The following is a 19,899-nucleotide window of genomic DNA, read 5'->3' on the forward strand; positions in this document are numbered from 1 at the left end:
ATTGCGCTGCACAATTTGTAAAATTGTCAAATTGCGCAACAGAATTCTACCAGAATGCGTGCTAACGTCGACGATTGGTTAACAATAATAATTTATTGAAAACTAATAACTCAAAATGAAACATAATAAATGCGAAGATACCATGTGTATAATACACAACATAAATGGCATACACAATTAAATAATATTATCACTCTTGTAACTTGAAATAAATCAAAATAAATGTAAAAATTAAGGCAGTAATACGCAACAGAGCCATATATATGGCTCTGATACGCAACATAGTCTACCGCCACCAACGTTTAGACTTGCTATCAAAACATAGCCAGTAGGAGTACGTAGGCTAGAGTAGTATAGCCGCCCGCCGGGGGAACACCACCGCTTCGTTTTCCTTTGTCGGGTCTTCGTTGGTATGCTAACAATAACAACATTTTCACTATTAAAACAAGGAAATGCGATATTATCTTTAATTTTTAATCATTCTTAGAAATTACTATAAAAATATGGGTGTGCATGATTTCACAATCTGTCGAAAAACCTTGCGCAATTTGCAGATTACTTGCGCAATTTAATACGTTGCTTGCGCAATTTGAAACAGATGTTTCAATTCAAATTGCGCAAGAAATTCTTTGCGCAATTTTAAATTGCGCAAATCGTTCAAATCGCGCATAACACTGCTATTATATCGCACACACTTCCTGGTATGACGTCATTGTGCCTTAGACCAAAATACCGCGTTGCTACGGAGTTAGTTTTCAGCGCGTATCAAAAAGAATTTCATTGCAAACTTCAAACGCGATTTTCTCGTAAACTAATTGAATGATTTGTAAGTTTGTAAAATGTAATAACTCTTTAAATATTTACTCAATTTTTATGAAATAAACACCACTACAAAGCTTATGATTCAAATAATCCAAATATATAAAAAAATACAAAATGAATATTTCCGACAAAAGTAGGGTTTTGCCAGATCGGGTCACATTTGTGTTGCAGCTAAAAGTTGCAGAGAGATCGTTTTGGTGTTTTTAATCGTTATTTTCGCAATGCAATTTTACCAGTTTGATGTGCTGTTTCATGCGGTTATCAATCTTTTTTACTGAAATTATCATGTATCCACAATTGAACTGGTCAAGCTAAATCATTCAGGAATTGCAAGGCTGTCAGACGGTTGGTCAGTTGGTCAGACTTCAATCTGACCAATTTTTAACTGTCAACACACATTGATTAATTACTAAACCTCTGTCTATCGTAAATGAATTATTTATAAAATGTTCCCAACATTACAAGAATATCATTAAAATACATATGAAGTATGCTAATACTAATAACCTATTTCTTTGAAATACAACTGACTCTGCCTGTTGACATCTCCCTCCCAGTCCATCAGTCACTTACTTCCCTTTCTTGAACAACTTTAATTCTTACGACTATAAATCAGTGATCCACAATTTAAAACAAGAGAAGTGTTAAATTTTAGTTATGTTATTTACAATTATATCAATATAATATAAACAATTTTTCTAGAACTAGAAATGATCAAACAAGGATTAAACATTGATAACTGCTTTTAGGTAAACCTGGACAAAGTTGTGAACATTCTAGTTTTAAAATGTCACCTGCCCATAATCTCTTTAATCAAATGTCTCGTTGGTTTGTAAACATCTTGGGTCCTTTATTACCCCTGACAGATGTTTCTTGTCTCTTTTTATGAAATAATCGACAATATTCACCTGAAAAACATTAATAACGATGATTGATTTTTTAGTAAAATTGTTTTCTGTAAGCTGTACCTACTATTTCAAACATTAAGAATGATAGTTTAATAAATTTCTTTCAAAATAATGTTAAATAAATGTTTAATATGATATTTAGTTATCGCAATAAGAAGTTAATTATTAGTACTATTATACTGAGAGTTAACCAACATTGAGGGCAGTTCATCTGTACGCATTCATCATACAGCATATGGTTTGACAGTGTACAAATCAAATGTTATGAGCAAACGTAATTAGCCAGTTTCTGCAAGAATTCGTAGGCCTTGACCATGGCTGTGTTTAATGAGGCTTTCTCATTGGTTGTTCACTGAAGAGATTAGGATGATGGATTGATGGCTATATAAATGATTAGGTTTGGATTCATGCTCAGTCTATAGACAAAGACAGACCTTAATAATTATCCGAAACAGTCAAGATAATTTATGATGTGTAGAAATTATGATATGCTAGATCATAATCCCATTAGTAACAATGATTGATAAATTATTGAGTTTAATATAAATGTTAACAGTCATTCTATATCCTTTCATTTTCTTTTTGTTTTTATGTCATTGTTTGCTCTCCTAAATTTCTGAAACTATAATGCAAAAGATAGGACGTACCGTAATTATAAGTTCAGCACTTCTTTCTATCATATTTAGACCCTGTCCTCCCACTTCCCTTTTCCCTTCAATATTTCAAAATCCTGGATCTGCCACTGGTTTTTGCCTCATATGTAAAGTTGTATCCCACATCAAAAAATGTTCTTAATACACAAATACATTGATATCCATTAAATTATGTAATATTCTGCTCACAATTTAATTTTGTATTATTGTTTACAATTCAATATTCAAATACAATTTATATTGGCGCAGATTTGTTCACATTAAAACTTTTTTCACATTATGTGTGGGAGTTTTCGTGTCCTGTATAATTTAATCTTTTATTCACGATTTTGATTATTAGCTTATTTGTTTACGGTACTCTATTCAAATGGCAATTAATTTGCACAGGTTCATATTGTTTTAATATTTATATTTCCACATACTGTATTGCGTGAGAGCTTTCATTATTATTTAAGCTTCTACTCACGATATTGATTATTACATTAAACTCAAAATACCTAATAAAAGTTAGGTGCATTTCAGGTTTTTAGTACAGCATATCCATTATCATTTTAGCTATTAGTGTCTTAATTACATTTAATGACATTTTTATTACAGTACTCTATTCAGCTACTCTAATATACCTTCTACTTCAGGAAATGGTAAATTATGCTGTTTAAATGATATGTCACATGTTCTGTGTATTGAAAGTAGGCAACAAACATGTAGGCGAATAGTATATGTATACTGCATATTTGATTTGCCATTAAAGTATAGGTAACTCATTACTTTTGACGTTTTTCTTTGATGTTTATTTCCTTGATCATTGCGGCATTTTTTGTAGCCTATATTAAAAATTCTTTTTCACATGGGAAATCACATTGTTTGTTGATAAAATCATATTCAATTTAAACTTCAAACCCTCTCCCCTACCTTTTCCCCCCATCCCCAAAAAAACCCAACAATATCGAACCTTTCACCAAGAATTAATGTTGCATCTTTATGTCAAACAATTGGTAATGGCAATATTTGTGATATTTTCTCACAGTTTTTGACATTTAACATAAACTGTACCAACTATCATTAGTATGTATAAAAAATAATACACAAAGTATTAATTTGATAATATTAACAATCCAGTATTATTCAGTATATGACACTGTTAATATATAAAATAAAACAAGCAAAGAAACTAACAAGTTTTAAATGAAATTCAATGTCCTGTAACCTTCTTTTGACGACAAATATAAAAGGAAAACAATTTCTTCTATGCAAATGATTTTGTAAACTCAGGTGGTGCAGACTGCATCTTAAAATTAAATAATACAGTAACTTTTTATCCCCCACTCTCCATCACCACTCTCCTCCTAGATAAACCACTGCATTTTTTTTGATTGATTAGCTGACTAATTGGTTAGCTAATAGCAATCGTGTTATTTTATACGCCTGTCATATTTAAAATTATTATCAAGCTTGAAGTCTGTTATCTTTATCGTATTGTTTACATGTGAATCGCAAATATGACCAGAATCCCTATCACTATTCATTACTACGATAATTCACAACATTCAGTAGTCAGATTTCAGGGTCATACGCTGACTTTTAAAATACGTCTTAAAAATACAGAGAAAAACTAGGCCTATAATGAATGAATGCATTAAGTAATGAATTGGCCAGTCGTGGAATGGCAAATTGTGATTGGAGATGTATGAGCAATGATAGCACTGTTATCTGCCGCATGGCTAATGATGTCACCGTCCTATAAAATCTTACATTTTTTTCCTTTGAATTGTAATACTGTATTTTCAATAGTTATGAAACATTTGGAATGCTGAGATTTAATCCACCTATGCAAAGAGAAAGAAACTAGTTACATTGTCCAGCAATAGAAACTGCATTAATCAAACTTTAATATATTTTACACTATATAATTTTGACTGAAATAGTAATATACTACACAATGAGCAGCTTTTCTAATAATCTTAATTGAAAATACTGTGCTAAAATACTTTATCCGCGATAGTTTATTTTTCCAGTTTATTTTCAATCATTATACAAATCTCATTTATATATTATGTAATAAATAGATATGATTAGACAATTAGATTGATTTGGGTTGTAGCTTATAGTGGTTAAGATGCTTGCTTCGGTGATCCTGGATTCAAATCCTGTCATCATTCTTTGATAGAATTTTGTTCAACAATTCAGTATCAAGTTTGCCTCTACACATTGTTAATTATAACGTTTTTGTATACATTTGTTTCTAATCATTTTGATTTCTTGTGGCAGTTTTTTTGATGAAGCAAAAACATTATTTAGTGTTAAAGTAGGAAAAACATTAGTTTGTACGAATGTTTTATAAAGATGTATTAAACCAAAATACCTCCAAGTGTTTTATCATCGTCTGCCTTGAATTTACTTTAAAAAAAAATCAAATCTGCTTCTTTTTGTTGTATGTATGTTGTATGTTGCAAATAACAATTGGTTTCTGACAGTGACTTTTGTAAAAATAGTTTAATAAAAGATGATTTATGTCCATTTAAATTTCTTTAAAAAATAATTTTTTTTCAAATATATTTTCCTGAAGCATGGTTTTATAAGATTAACAGCACCTTTAATGCACCGCTGCTGGCATTTACAAATTAGGCATTTTGTTGTGTTTTCATTATAGGAATTACGTGATCCAAGCCTGTTCATAATCATTATCATTATTTGGTCTTTGAACGACGCTGTCTCTGTTACTTTAATTAGCATAATGTTTATGGGTGATTTTGTTATTTTGTACAGATGTAGAAGCTGATAGTTGGTGTAAGACTTTCGCAATGAGGTTTGTCCAGAGAACTGTGGAATACTGGCAGGAGAACCAGACATTCTCTTATCAGGATTACAACGTGAAAAAAATGGTAAGTTTATCTTTCTCCTCAACAAGTTCTCTCCAAAAAAAATAAGCAATTGATGCATTCATTATTGTAAGTAACTAAAGATTGTTGTCATTCGTGATGATGTTGAAATAAAGCTTGAAACGTTTTATCATGATTTTTTCTCTCGTTTATTTAGATTTTTATCTTATGTTACATGTTCTCTGTCATATATTTTTTTATAGTTTACAATTCAAATTGCGTAGTAGTCTAAGTGGCGCGTAGTTCTCCCTTTTCAATCTCTGTCACAGATGATAAATTTAAAAAGTCATGTCATCTTAATTTTTTAAGTATTTGCACAAAATGTGCTTGTCTATCACTGAGATAACGTTACATTTCAAATGATCATGTTTTTTTTTTCTGTTTTTGCAAATGTCAACTGTCTACGTATCCTTCGGCGCACATTAACTGTTAAAAACTATCTTAGTAATGCTTTCAAAAGTACCTACGTATTAATGTATCTAAAACCCATTTAGCTGTTTATTACATTATTTTATGTCGTACTTAATGGGTTCAATATCTTATAATGACAATTTATATTTTCTATTTTTATTACAGAGCGCTTTCATGTGTTTTTGCAACCGTCATCTCACCTGTCGGTTTCAGGAGAATGCACTTTGCAGGTAACGGAAGATAGCGTCAACTTGTGGGATGTCATTAATCCTAAATTAAAGCTAGTCACGTGGCCACTGTACTCGTTACGAAGATACGGCAAAGATAACCAAAGGTTCCTACTTGAATCCAGCAGGTATATACTACTGACATAATAAATGTCTTATTATAATATTGTTATTGTATTAATTATGACAGATATAGAAGAAATTCCGAACTCGCCAGCTAATTTTTAACTACTGTTTGAAGAAATCTGTGATAGTGAGAAAAAGCCACCTCATCCAAGATTCGAACCTGGAATCTTCTGCTTGACCATTACACCATACATGCTTGTATGGAATCAAATTTGACACTTTGACACTGTCAACTAGTAAAATGTATGCACACTCAACAGAGATCAAAGCCCATTTTATTCATATAAACAATTATATTTTATCCACTAATTTATGATTATTTTTATTTTTAAGAAGTATATTGGATCTTCTTTCAAAATTTCTCATGAAATATACTTATATATTCAGTATTTATCTATTTTCAGAAACTGTCACACTGGAGAAGGTTTATTCACATTTGTTACGACGCATGGTCACGAGATATACCAGAGGGTCCACAGATTATCAATGGCATTGGCTATATCACACCAAAAGAATGGTAGCCTAAAAGATGTAAGAAAAACAATTACAAACTTTGGGTTTTCACTATTTTAAAGAAATTAGAAAGATATTGCTAAATCTGTTTTGCTTGTTTGTTTGATAAACAGCGTTTGTAAATTTCTGTTCTAGGCCTACTATTAGCAATGGCTATTTTCTTTTAGAGATAGCGTCATGGCTGCCATTTCTTGACCTTTGATTGGATAATGATTATTTGAATCACCTGAGCCACATGGCTGCTCTACTTAGTTTAATGCCTACTGACTTTCGTAGAACTACTTTAGCTATTAAGACTGTTACTATTGCCACTTATACTAAAACACAAGTTTTTTCCCAATTTACTCAACCATGTAATCATATAACCTTCGCTGTTGACATACATTCACTTTCTTTGACTAAAAATATAATTATTTATGTTGATACTGTTCATTTATTAAAATGATTAAACATACCTTTATGTCTCATGTTGTTCATAATAGATTTCTATATAGAATAAATTAATTAAATACATTAAATTGGATTATCGTCTTCTGATAAACTTTCTGAATACTTTGCCTGGTTTGCTTTTATCAATAATTATTGTCAATTCAGTTTAATTGTAGTATTATCTTAAAGTCAATACATTAGACACCCTCATTTGAGCCACCACAATTCAGGGGACAGCTCAATTAAGAGAACACTTTCCTGTGATGTGTGAAACTAACAGGGACAGTGTATTTTTTAACACTGCTGCTAACCCTTTATTCTATTGTATTTGCATATGCGATACATACATATGGGATCCTCCTCTACTACATCATAGAGCTGGAATTGAAAACCTATTCAGCAATAAATGGCCTACTAAGGTGTTTGTTAAGATTATTTTTGTGTAATGGCTTCGGCTTGCCAACAGGATTCCAACCTCCTTATTTTATTCTCCTTTGGAAACCATACTTGTCTGCCAAGAATCTGATATTCAGATCAGAACACTAAAATATTAAATATTGTTTGTTGCAGATTCATTCAAATGTTTCATCCGAAAAATCTGTGATGCCTGATTTTCTTGACGAGAATGTACGGCAGGCGGAAGCAGTGGAACAGACAATGGACATGACGCAAAGTTCCAGACGACATTCATCCAGCTTTCATATTCCATTAAGTAAGAACTTCTCTCATTTACCATTAAAACGTCAGGATCTCAAAGATTAATTTGATTAAAACTCAAGCTTTCCAAAAAATATTATTGAAAAATTCTAAAAAATGATAAATTATACCCTAATAATTTCCGATTAAAATAAAACTCTTATTTGTAATAGTATTATTTTTGCCATTTCTTAGTCCATAGCTTTCCTTCAAAATTGGAACAATTTCTATTGAGCGGGAAAATGCATTTAAAATTGTTGCCAGCAGAAATGGCTCTGCTCTAAAAAACGAAAAAAACAAATAACTGATCTTAAAAAAGATTTCAAATATCCCAATTGATTCTGGTCTTAATAACCATGAACCATTTTTAATCCAGTTTCCATTGAGCAATTTTTAGCTGCCTGGTCACAATATAACTTCACCTCAGAATGGCTCGGAATAGTGTAAGCGCTTGCTACTTTATCAGAATAATAATGACATCATTACACAACCAACTAATTAATTACCAAAAAAAGTTTAATAATCGAAGTAAAGGTAAAATAGATAACAAAATTTTGTTTTAACTAAATATTATTAAGTTATTATGACAGTTCTTTTCCTCAAACACTTTTCAGTATCTTAATATTATTCACAACAAAAAAAGTTGTCCCTAGAGCCTGATTATAACAGTTTTTATGCCTCTTTTATTTCATGAGACTGTTGAACGTTAATCATCACTTTACTCATCATTCATACAATAAATGTACGTATCAAATTTAACACTAATAAACACACATGTTATGCAATTGTCAAATCGCAGTTTATTACAATTTTATTCATAGTTTTTAAACTATACTTACTAGGACTATTTGATATAAGACACTCAATAAAGCATCTCAATAAGTGTAGATTAGAAATATTGTGGACTAGCTAGAAAAAGTAGAATTTTCAAGAAGAATCTGTTTATATCTTTAATAATCATATCAGGCATAACAATTATTTTAAATAACTATGCTATGCATAGTTATCTTCTTCAAATCATTTTCAGAAAACCTAAAATGATCGAACCTAACCTTTTTAAATAGCAGTCTTCACGAAAAATGTTCTGCTTTAAATGACTTGTCATTATTTTACTTTCTGTAAATGTGTGTGTAGTTTTTCAACTGATCACTCATTTGGACATCATATTTTTTATATAGAACGACACTCTCATAGAATTTCATACAGTCAATTCTTTTAAAAATTCATTAAAATCATACCTTTAGCTGAGGTGGCTAGAGCATATGTGTGCTAAATGTTGATATTATAAATAATAATAGATACAAAAAATATGTACTGGGTAGGTCTGTAATTCGATTTATAACCTCGCCACAACTCAAACTTTCATTATTAAAACTGACCATTCAACTGGGCAATACAAAAATATCTTGCTATGAATCACTAAGCAATTTAGACTAATTGACTTAGATAACAATTGTTAATTTGAAAGGTAATTATTCAACGACCCTATCTATAAATATGTCATGAAAGTATGTAAACTTATTATTTTTACAGTGAGTCATCATGCATTTTGGCCTAGATTAAAACGAAGAGATACTCCATATTTCTTGTGCCTATTGACTACCTACTCTTGTGGATTCGTTTTACGTCAATGTTTCAATATGATTACATATTTCATTTTGGATGTTGGACAGTAACCATCATACATAAAGTTTTACGACACAAATTCTTATGACTCATTCAATTCTTAAGGAATTCGCAGATTAACAATAGTAGTAACATTCCTTCTCGTTCAGGAGTTTTACCTGTAAATTGTCAGTAACTTAAATTTTTAAATCCACAACAGTTAAACTTGTAAATCAGTCTTGGCACATGCTGATAAACAATATATCATGTAATCAATCTAATAGTACAAAACATCCACGCAGAATGTTTTCTAATTTATTGATGATGCGAGGGCGTGGGTTCTTTCTGCTGCAAGCGCTGAATAAACCATTTATTTCAAAATATACTTAAACATATAATTTTTCAACTGTATTTCAGCTAAATTTTTGCTCCCAAATAACCATTTAAATCAATGGATGGTCATTGACGACATTATGTTACGTCACAGCTAAAACTTGCACAGTGATAACCAGTTAAATGGTGATTTTAACCATTATTTTCAAGCTCCCATATAAAAGGTTATTGACATTTTGCTAGTTTCTGCTGCCAAGAAATTATTTATTTAAATTAATTCACACGTGTAATTCATATGGTGTAATCTATTACAATTATTGTCCATCCCTGTAATTGGCATAGTCATGAATTGGATAAAGCAAACATATTATTTTATTTGAAATACAAAAAGGCAGGTTCTAAGAATATAATGATAGTTATGGAGATATTCTGTTGTATTTCTCTTTTACAGGCTAAATCTGGCTGAACAATTAAGATAACTAACAAATGGATCACATGACCAACAAACCTCACATTACTATTAAGAATTTCTTAATGGAGATTGTGAGAATTTAAGTTTGCTTTAGGGTATCACTGATGATTATTATAAATTAAAAAACACAATTATAGATTGTGTACAGGCTAATTTTGAACTATTGCACGGTGAACTATACCTGATATTGGATGTTCTTACTAATGTGATAGAAAGTGCTTTACTCACTTCAAGTATATCTTAATTAAGTTACAGTAAGTCGTCCATGCTATTCAACTCTGTACATTATTTGCTTGGCATATATTTGACAAGTATTTCATTTTCAGTACAGTAGTACAAATTGTATTTGCTGAAATGTGTTTTCAAATTAATGTTTATTTTTTTCATCTCAATAATAGAAAAAAAAAAGAAAAAAAAAGTTTATAGCTTAACTTGATAAAGGCTTCCCAGAGACAGATGTGTCCACCAAATATTGCGATTGGTCAAATTAACTTACATTGTCTGAACGTCATTGTTTTTTTTGTCATCAATTTTTCTTTACAAATTTACCTAAACCTAAATTCCATTTTGTTGTTTATTTCATATTCATTGATTCAAAAACACAAACGCTACATTTTAAAAATAAACTACCAACCAAAACTAAAACAGGTAAATTCATAAATAAGTGTTTTTTAAACAATATTTTTTCATGTTATCTCAATTTGCAGAAATTGATCTAAAACTGTTTGCACAGAATCTACAGTACATACATTTGGTATTACCATCAAACACTTTACAATTTATTATGTAAGTTACAAAATAATAATACTCAGTCAGGGTGAAGTTCACTACCAAACTTACGAGACGATAATACATTGTATAATTGCCAAACATGTTGCTTCGTTTCTTAACAACATCATCATTACTGAAGTGTATTCATTATTAGTAGAATTATATTTTGTAAATAAATTGTATTTCAATTAATTAGTTTCTTTATATGCATACATAGTCAGGTCTTTAGTGATCCAATAACACAGTAATCCAACATTAGACAGGTGTATGTTGTAGGAGAGGTAGTGTCCTCCTTAATGATACATTGGAGAGAGTAAATGTTGACTGCATCATTTTATCTGACAGTTGATTTAGCTTTCAGAATATGTGTTACACTATACTCACTATCAATCATTATCTTGCAAATGTCAAATGAAACTAGAGGAGTCTTGAAGCAGTCACGTGTGCTGCATTGTATTGCAAGCTGTGCTACATTTGAGAATAAAGATCGATTTTGAACCGATCAGGACGTGATGCTTAATCGAATTGTAATAAGGTCTTATTAGTTTGGTGTATTCTCCATGTCTTAAGTTTCAGAATAAGTTCACTTTGAGACAGATCTGAATATTCGTATCTACTTTTTTATGAGAATGCTTTTACTATACTGTACTTGACTTGCATACTAATAGCCAGCTAGATACAAACTTTACTGTATTTAAGTAAATGAGCACATAGAAATGTACACATTCATTCATTGCATAGGAAACTAATATAGTACATTTAATTTAAAGATATACACCCGGGGGCTTAGCATCCAGGATAGCTAAAATCCCTGCTAAAATTGTGCGATAAATTGTGACATTTTGACACTTGACAGGCCAGGGACTTAAACTACTAATTTCACCCCTTCATTTTGCCCGTATGGAAATATTTAAGAGTGACCACGCCGGGGGGGGGGGGGGGGGGGGGGTATACAAGGTCATTTAATGTACATGAAAAAGATCTATATGCTTTTGAGGAACGTAATAATGAATCTGTTTCCAGACTATGTAGATAGAAGCAGACTGAGCAAATGTATGTAGCATGATTTGCCACATTTGATAAGTTACACCATTATTGACAATTTCATCGTAAATTTACCTGTCTGGTTTTAAATTATTGCCCAGTGAAATGTTTCAAAAACTAAGGTTACTCAGCACCCTAGTTTATTATATATGATTGAATTTGCTATACTGTGATCCACCATGACATTCAAATGTGTAGGAAATTGAGTGGTAAAATTGCATTGCCAGCTCAAGTTAAAGTACCATTAAAGCGTTGTCATATATCACAGGTTTGAAATGATTGTGAGTACCTGTCCTCATTTCTTTATTACTCAACCTGTATTCATTCTCATATCGGAAATGACAAAATCTTCATGAATTATTCAATTTAGTATATCAATGATTTATTGTTACCATGGTAGTTACTTGGGAAATATGTTTAAAAGTTGAATGCATATAGTAATTCTGGTTCATAGAATGGTAACTTGTAAATACAGTAATATAAATTTGTGAGTATACAGCCTGTAGCCAGGGAGGTTATTTTTGTCTACTTATGCCTACTTACCACAGGGTGACTATGGGCTTGGAATAGCCTGTGTCTTGGACCATACCTTTTGCATTGTACAGCTTCCACCAAAAGGTGCTTATTTGTCTGTCCACAGTCAATTGAGGTAACCCTTGCATTATACAGCTTCCACTAAAAGGTGCTTATTTGTCTGTCCACAGTCAATTGAGGTAACCCTCTCCAACAGATGCACTATGTTTTTAAAAGAACTTGAGGAGAGCCCTCAACCTAAGCGATGGTTGACCACTTGGCCATACAACTTGACTTCCACATATAATAAATATGGTGCCTTCTACTTATGCTTGTGCACAACCCAATATATTATCAGTTCTTTCAACTATATTGACCAAAATAAATTTAATAAACCAGCTTTCAGTAATAGACTCCGCAAGTTTTTTTCTATAATAATAATAATAATTTATGTAGCTTTCAACAGTACAATACTGTTGCTTCTGTATTGTTATTATTCTGTCTTCCTCATCACAGCAGTTCATCGACATAATGACTGATTTCTTCACATATTCAGAATATGTCAGTGGCGTAACGCAAAGGCCTGACCCCTGGTTTAGGAAACCCAAGTGGCCCTCCAAGTTCCAACGCTGAAGGCCTCAGGCATTTTTAGCCTTTTCGCCATACAGTATTTTAATGCCTGTTTTTTCCTCTGCTCATGGGCTCCCATAAGCTCAGAGGCCCCTGGGTTTAGCCAGTGAGCGCTCATAAGTGTTACGCCACTGTATACAGTGAAAATACTGACCATCATTAGCAAAATATACCAAATCAACATTATCAATTGACTATATCACCTAAAATTTATTGCCGTATTTTGTTCTCTTTGTAATATCTCCCTAATACATATCTTTATTTTGTTTTGCAGATTCTCCAAGACGCAAACCATGTGTCACTTTAAGAACACTTGTTGCTAAGGATCAAATAAAACTAGATGAGAAAACACTAATGTATAAGGACCAGGCTATGTTTTTGTTTAATGAACAGGCAAAACTTGTCCCAAATAACTGTTTTGGTGCAGTGTCTAAAGACCAGACTGCTCAAATATTTGAATCACGGATAACACATTTTTCTACAGCACATGCTACAGAGCTGTTTTCAAAACAGATCGCAAAGGATTCTACAGAACAGGCTGCAGAGCAGTCTACAGTTCAGGCTGCAGAGCAGTCTACAGTTCAGGCTGCAGAGCAGTCTACAGAACAGGCTGTCAAGCTGTCTACAGGGCAGGCTGCCAAGCAGTCTACAGAACAGGATACAGAACAGGATACAGAACAGACTACAGAACAGGCTACAGAACAGGCTACAGAACAGTCTACACAAGTATGTAAAGAGATGATAGTATTTGAACAGGCACAGAAATCTAACAGTAACATATCAAATGCAGAAACTATGTACGACAATACAGAAATCAACATTTCAGGTATACACATTTTCTGCACTTTATAAAAGCTATTCTACTTTAGTAAAGGTATTTATTATCGTCCTCAAGCTTAACTAAAGCAGACGCAATTGCTACTAAATTTAATGAGTATCCTGTTATACATTTTTATACAAATAATACAAGTTTATTAATTGAATGAAATTAAAATAATAATGTCACTTGAAAGATTTGAAGACTCTATTATCAATTTTAATATTTTTCAGATTCCATATTGTGCTTGGATACCTTGGTAACCAACCCTTCATTATCACAAGACGTCTGGATTCCACGGAAATTGTGTAACAATGTGGAGTCACAGAGCCTAGCAACGGCATCACGGACACAATCAGCATTATGATATATAATTAATATGTTGTGAAACAATATTAGGGATATATAGATATTATATATATATTAACCAAGCGTTTACAGTGTAATATGTCTAAGACATTCAATATATTCATTCAATGTAATTCATTACCTTCAAGGGTAAACCATATTTGAAAACAGATCATCATTATATAATTCAAATTAAAAACACACCTAAGTAGATTCTTGTCATTTGATTGGAGGTCACATGATATGTGATATTAATTAATTAGGTCATTCGAGAGTGCCATTTCGTTTTGCATGGTAATTTTTGTTACACAGTGGCACAAGGCTGTTGGGTAAATCTGCCATCTATAATTGTTTACGCTGCGTCTAAAATTGGAGCGCTGCATTTTCAAATGGTTTAGATCTTGGCATAGCTTATTGTTAATAGTAGGTGTGTTATAAAACAAATAATGAATAATACCTTTATTGGTTATATTTTCATCTTTCATGAAATGTATTATACAGTACCTTGACTATACATTGAACTTGAGATGTCTTATAGTTAATATAAGGAGAAAACTTCATTTGGTAATCAGACTATTGTCTGAGAGTCATTCATTATTTCTATATTATATATTTTTGTTACAGATTTAGTTTGCATTGGAATCTGTTCATAAATTGAGGGCAGTAGAATGTTAATAAACTTTACAGTTAATATTCATCAATGATGCACACTAAATATAATCAAACTTGTTTTATTTTTTATTGGACCAAAAACCTTTACAAATTAATAGCAATATTTATTAATAGCTTTTAAAAAAAGTATAAGTAATTATTGATTGATTTATAAAGTATGAAATTGTATAATTGTAAATATTGTATTGAAATTGAAACATAAATACTTGACAAGTACCTTGTATGTAAAGATATGCAGAAAGGATCTCTTAAAGATGCATTGTCCTTTTGAAAAAAGAATTTGTAAACAATTTTGTTGTTGAAAAAGCCATAAAAATATTCACTTTGACCAAAATTGGATAAAAAAGAATATCTGAAAACACCATAATTAAATTAATATTTTTTGTTTGTTTATGTTGTCTTCTATAAGTGAAATAATTATTTTGTTTCAAAGTGTATCATTTTATTAAAACTGCAAAATGGTATTAAGAAATGATTTTATTTATTTTTGTTATGTGTCAATCAGGTATAACTTATTCTAGTTATGGATTATGTATTAAATGAATTAGATTAATTATGTAAATATGTACAGTTCAGTCATTCAGAATATGTGCTTAATTTATGTATATATAAATTATTATTGTATTGTAAATGTATGAATGGTCACTGTAAAAGTGACATTATTCCACATGTTCATGTGGCTAATTAAATTTTAAAAACCCCAATATTATTCATTCTTTTCCCTTGAAATAAAAAGTTAAAGAAATAAGGCTTTTAGTAAAAGATACCCCACCCTACTATCAGATCCTCAAAATGATCAGTTAAAAAATATTATGATTGTTGTACTTGAAATTGATGTAACTAATAAGTATATGATATGATATTCATTTTCTAGAATTATAAAGTGCAATTGTTTTGTTAATTTTACAGTTATAAATGATTAAAGCATTTTATTAATTATTTAACTAAAAATGGAAAGTGAATTCTTACGCTTTCCTGATAATATTAAACTTGCTTCTGAATAGAGCCTATTCTTATTGTGCAAAAATTTGACATGAATACAAAATTCTATATCTAACTTAATATTAAGTATTAAAAGTCAAATAATCAAATAATAATGATGCTACCAGGTAACATTTATGTTCAACGGAATTTCAAATCCAATGTCGTCCGTGTCAACTTGCATTAAATAATTTAAAAAATGATTTGTATGGTTTGTGTAGTTTTTTTAAATAGTATAAAGCATTATGTGATTCTGCAATACCCTTTTATTTACATAATGACCTCAATACATATTTTAAACACCGATATTTGGGTATTATTTGAAAATGGGAAAAGATATTTTTTTCGAAAAATACCCCAATATCGACTGTTTAAAATAATGTAGATAACATGCGCAGAAAACATAAAATTATTCTGGGCATGTCAAAAATAAGCGGGTCGATATTTGTCCATTTTTGCTAAAATTTCCCCAGGCCGCCTCCTAGAATCTGCTGCAAGCTACCCATGTGTCAAACCAAGAAGAATCCCATATGGGCAACACAATATGATGCCCATATGCTTTGAAATATGGGCCCCATGTGGGTTATATAATGGTCTATGTAAGCCTTCCCATGTGGGACCCATATGGTTCCTGGGTACAAAAATAGTGAAATCCCATATGGGCAACACAATACGATGTCCAATGCTTTGAAATATGGCCCCATGTGGGTTATATATGGTCTATGTAGGCCTTCTCATGTGGGACACATATGGTTCTTGGGTTAAAAAAATAGTGGAATTCCATATATGCAACACAATACGATGTCCAATGCTTTGAAATATGGGCCCCATGTGGGTTATATATGGGCTATGTGGGCCTTCTCATGTGGGACACATATGGTTCTTGGGTTAAAAAAATAGTGGAATTCCATATATGCAACACAATACGATGTCCAATGCTTTGAAATATGGGCCCCATGTGGGTTATATATGGTCTATGTAGGCCTTCTCATGTGGGACACATATGGTTCTTGGGTACAAAAATAGTGGAATCCATGGGCAACACAATACGATGTCCAATGCTTTGAAATATGGGCCCCATGTGGGTTATATATGGTCTATATAGGCCTTCCCATGTGGGACCCATATGGTTCCTGGGTACAAAAATAGTGAAATCCCATATTGGCAACACAATACGATGTCCAATGCTTTGAAATATGGGCCCCATGTGGGTTATATATGGTCTATGTAGGCCTTCTCATGTGGGACACATATACATATGGTTCTTGGGTAAAAAAAATAGTGGAATCCATGGGCAACACAATACGATGTCCAATGCTTTGAAATATGGCCCCATGTGGGTTATATATGGTCTATGTAGGCCTTCCCATGTGGGACCCATATGGTTCTTGGGTACAAAAATAGTGAAATCCCATATGGGCAACGCAACACGATGTCCAATGCTTTGAAATATGGCCCCATGTGAGTTATATATGGTCTATGTAGGCCTTCTCATGTGGGACACATATGGTTCTTGGGTACAAAAATAGTGGAATCCCATATAAGCAACACAATACGATGTCCAATGATGCTTTGAAATATGGCCCCATGTGGGTTATATATGGGCTATGTGGGCCTTCTCATTGGACACATATGGTTCTTGGGTACAAAAATAGTGGAATCCCATATGGGCAACACAATACGATGTCCAATGCTTTAAAATATGGGCCCCATGTGGGTTATATATGGTCTATGTAGGCCTTGCCATGTGGGACACATATGGTTCTTGGGTAAAAAAATAGTGGAATCCATGGGCAACACAATACGATGTCCAATTCTTTGAAATATAGGCCCCATGTGGGTTATATATGGGCTATGTGGGCCTTCCCATGTGGGACACATATGGTTCTTGGGTACAAAAATTGTGAGACCAATATTTGTTCTCATATGGGTCCCATATGGGATTGCTACCTGGGTACAGTATTATGTAAAAAAATATATTTAAAAAAATATGTATTGAGATAACATGCGCAGACAACATTTTATTTTTCTGCGCATGTCATTAATAACCTGTAATACATAATTTATCAAACAGCTCTTCGTTTGATATAGATCCACTATCTATATATAAATTCTGACATAGGCGAGCACAATGGAAAAGCTTCGGGACAAATCTTCGCCTAGGATACCTACCTCATTTATACCGCGAAACGTAAATAACATCAGTTCTCACTATTACGATATTGTTCTAAAATATTATAAAGGGTTTTAAAACAAAATTTCTGATTTTATCGGTAGATTTTCAATCGTACACGGTAGAAGTAATTTCCGGGTTCACGGTGAGACAATCACCTTGCAACTTTCTGGTTTCAACTAAGTTGGCCGTTGGTGGCGATAGTCATTTTAGTTTTTTATTTATTTTCGGACCACCCGTGTGAAGGTACAGTCACAAAATAACAATTATACTGCAAATTAGATCAAATTAAATATACACCATAAAGCATCGGAGTATATTGTGGGGAATGGTATATACAATTACATAGGGAGAACTGATAAGACCTTTTGTTTTAAATCCAGTGAAACCCCGATAGCCGAGTTGTTGAGTAAGCTGGAAGGAATAACTGTCGGCTATCGGTGTCCCGTGATACTTCTGCCCATGTTGCAAGCCGTCTAAAACGTCTTCCGTCTTAAGCCGAAACGGCCCACTGTGTCGCGGAAGTTAGTTTCAAAAGATGTTTAAACTGAACAATGTATTAATTATACCAATTAAGATGGTATTTATTTGAATAAACGCCCAACACCTCCCCAATAAAACATCACTTAGAATAATAATCGTCATCAAATAAACGCCCATACACATTATTTTAGACACACAATATTGTATAATATTTATAACACAAATATTTGCAGTAGAATTCATCGGACTGTTATTTACAATTTACCAAGCATTTGTTATTCTATTTCCACTTTTCATATCTATTAGAGGATTTTATTTGATTATAAATGTTACCATATTATTAAAACTAAAAAATTAGTTATAGCCTTCGAATAAGTACCTCCCTCAAATGAACTCCGCCTCCCACCTCCGCCCTACAAGGGCCCTACCAAACAATAAACACTATACTTTAAAATGTTATTAATCATCTAAGACACTGTAAAACAGAGTAGGTTTAGTTTTACGAATATCAAGCATTTCAATAATGGTAACCGACCGACCTTTTTACCCGAGTCATTATCATTCCGAGAACCATCGTCTAACTTCCTAGAGTGAAACCATAGTCGATTGATGCATGGAGATTAAAGATATATTGTCCTCCTTTTTACATTTTTTTAATTATTGAATATGCCATTTTAATGTCACATAATAATTATTCACTTTGGCCAAAAACTAGATCGATTTCCCGGTATAAAAATACCTAAATTATCTGTCAGACAATGGTTTTTGTCTTAACCGTTTCTTTTGGTTTTTTTATAAGTGAAAAGTAGGTAATTTCGATTGCAGATAAGTCGTTGAAGTTAAATTCTTCGTCTTAAGAAAAATTACTAAAATTTACTTCTGCCACATTTGTTGGTCTAGTGTATGATGCGGTCAACGTACAGCTTAACGGCGCATGCGCTGCTAAGAAGCCTTTGTTGATTTTCTAAAATTGTGGGCGGTCCGCACTCTGTCGGCAAAATACATGGAACCTTTGATCTAAAACTAATGCATATCCGTCTATCCATTTGACGCGGTGAGGTAAAAAAATCATCCGTCAACCTATTATGATACGCTGATACGTAAACAACTATATTTATTGAAGTAAATAATTACATCATTACAATTACAAGTCAGGTTTACGTATAAAAAATATTGGGTTAATTATATAAAAATAATAATAGATAGATAGATTTATATAGCGCAAATAAACGATGTCTTTATGCGCTCGACAATAAAGATGAAAAGTGGAAATCAAAAGGAAGAGAACAAAAAGACAAAAAACACCAAGCTAGCACACAAACCGGAGTATGGGGATACACCATCACCAACTGGGGATCAGTGTGTAAGTACCCCAGTTAGCATCGGTTAAGTC

The 19,899-nt window shown here is 32.2% G+C and overlaps 1 long non-coding RNA gene and 1 pseudogene across 2 annotated transcripts in view; one reads left to right on the forward strand and one right to left on the reverse strand.

Moving 5' to 3' along the window:
- The window catches only part of LOC144850874 (uncharacterized), a 30,436-nt gene extending 17,816 nt beyond the window's left edge, over positions 1-12,620 (reverse strand). Inside the window, exon 1 of the long non-coding RNA XR_013614126.1 lies at positions 12,433-12,620. This is a non-coding gene — a long non-coding RNA (uncharacterized LOC144850874). The remainder of the gene's footprint in view (positions 1-12,432) is intronic.
- Positions 1-16,017, forward strand: part of LOC144850830 (uncharacterized) — a 62,341-nt pseudogene extending 46,324 nt beyond the window's left edge. Inside the window, exons 4-9 of the transcript XR_013614122.1 lie at positions 5,150-5,265; positions 5,839-6,028; positions 6,431-6,557; positions 7,539-7,680; positions 13,307-13,858; positions 14,083-16,017. The product of XR_013614122.1 is annotated as an uncharacterized LOC144850830 (transcript). The remainder of the gene's footprint in view (positions 1-5,149; positions 5,266-5,838; positions 6,029-6,430; positions 6,558-7,538; positions 7,681-13,306; positions 13,859-14,082) is intronic.
- The last annotated feature ends 3,882 nt before the right edge of the window (positions 16,018-19,899 follow it).

Source organism: Antedon bifida, chromosome 8, assembly GCF_963402885.1.
Source record: "Antedon bifida chromosome 8, ecAntBifi1.1, whole genome shotgun sequence".
NCBI lineage: Eukaryota > Metazoa > Echinodermata > Crinoidea > Comatulida > Antedonidae > Antedon > Antedon bifida.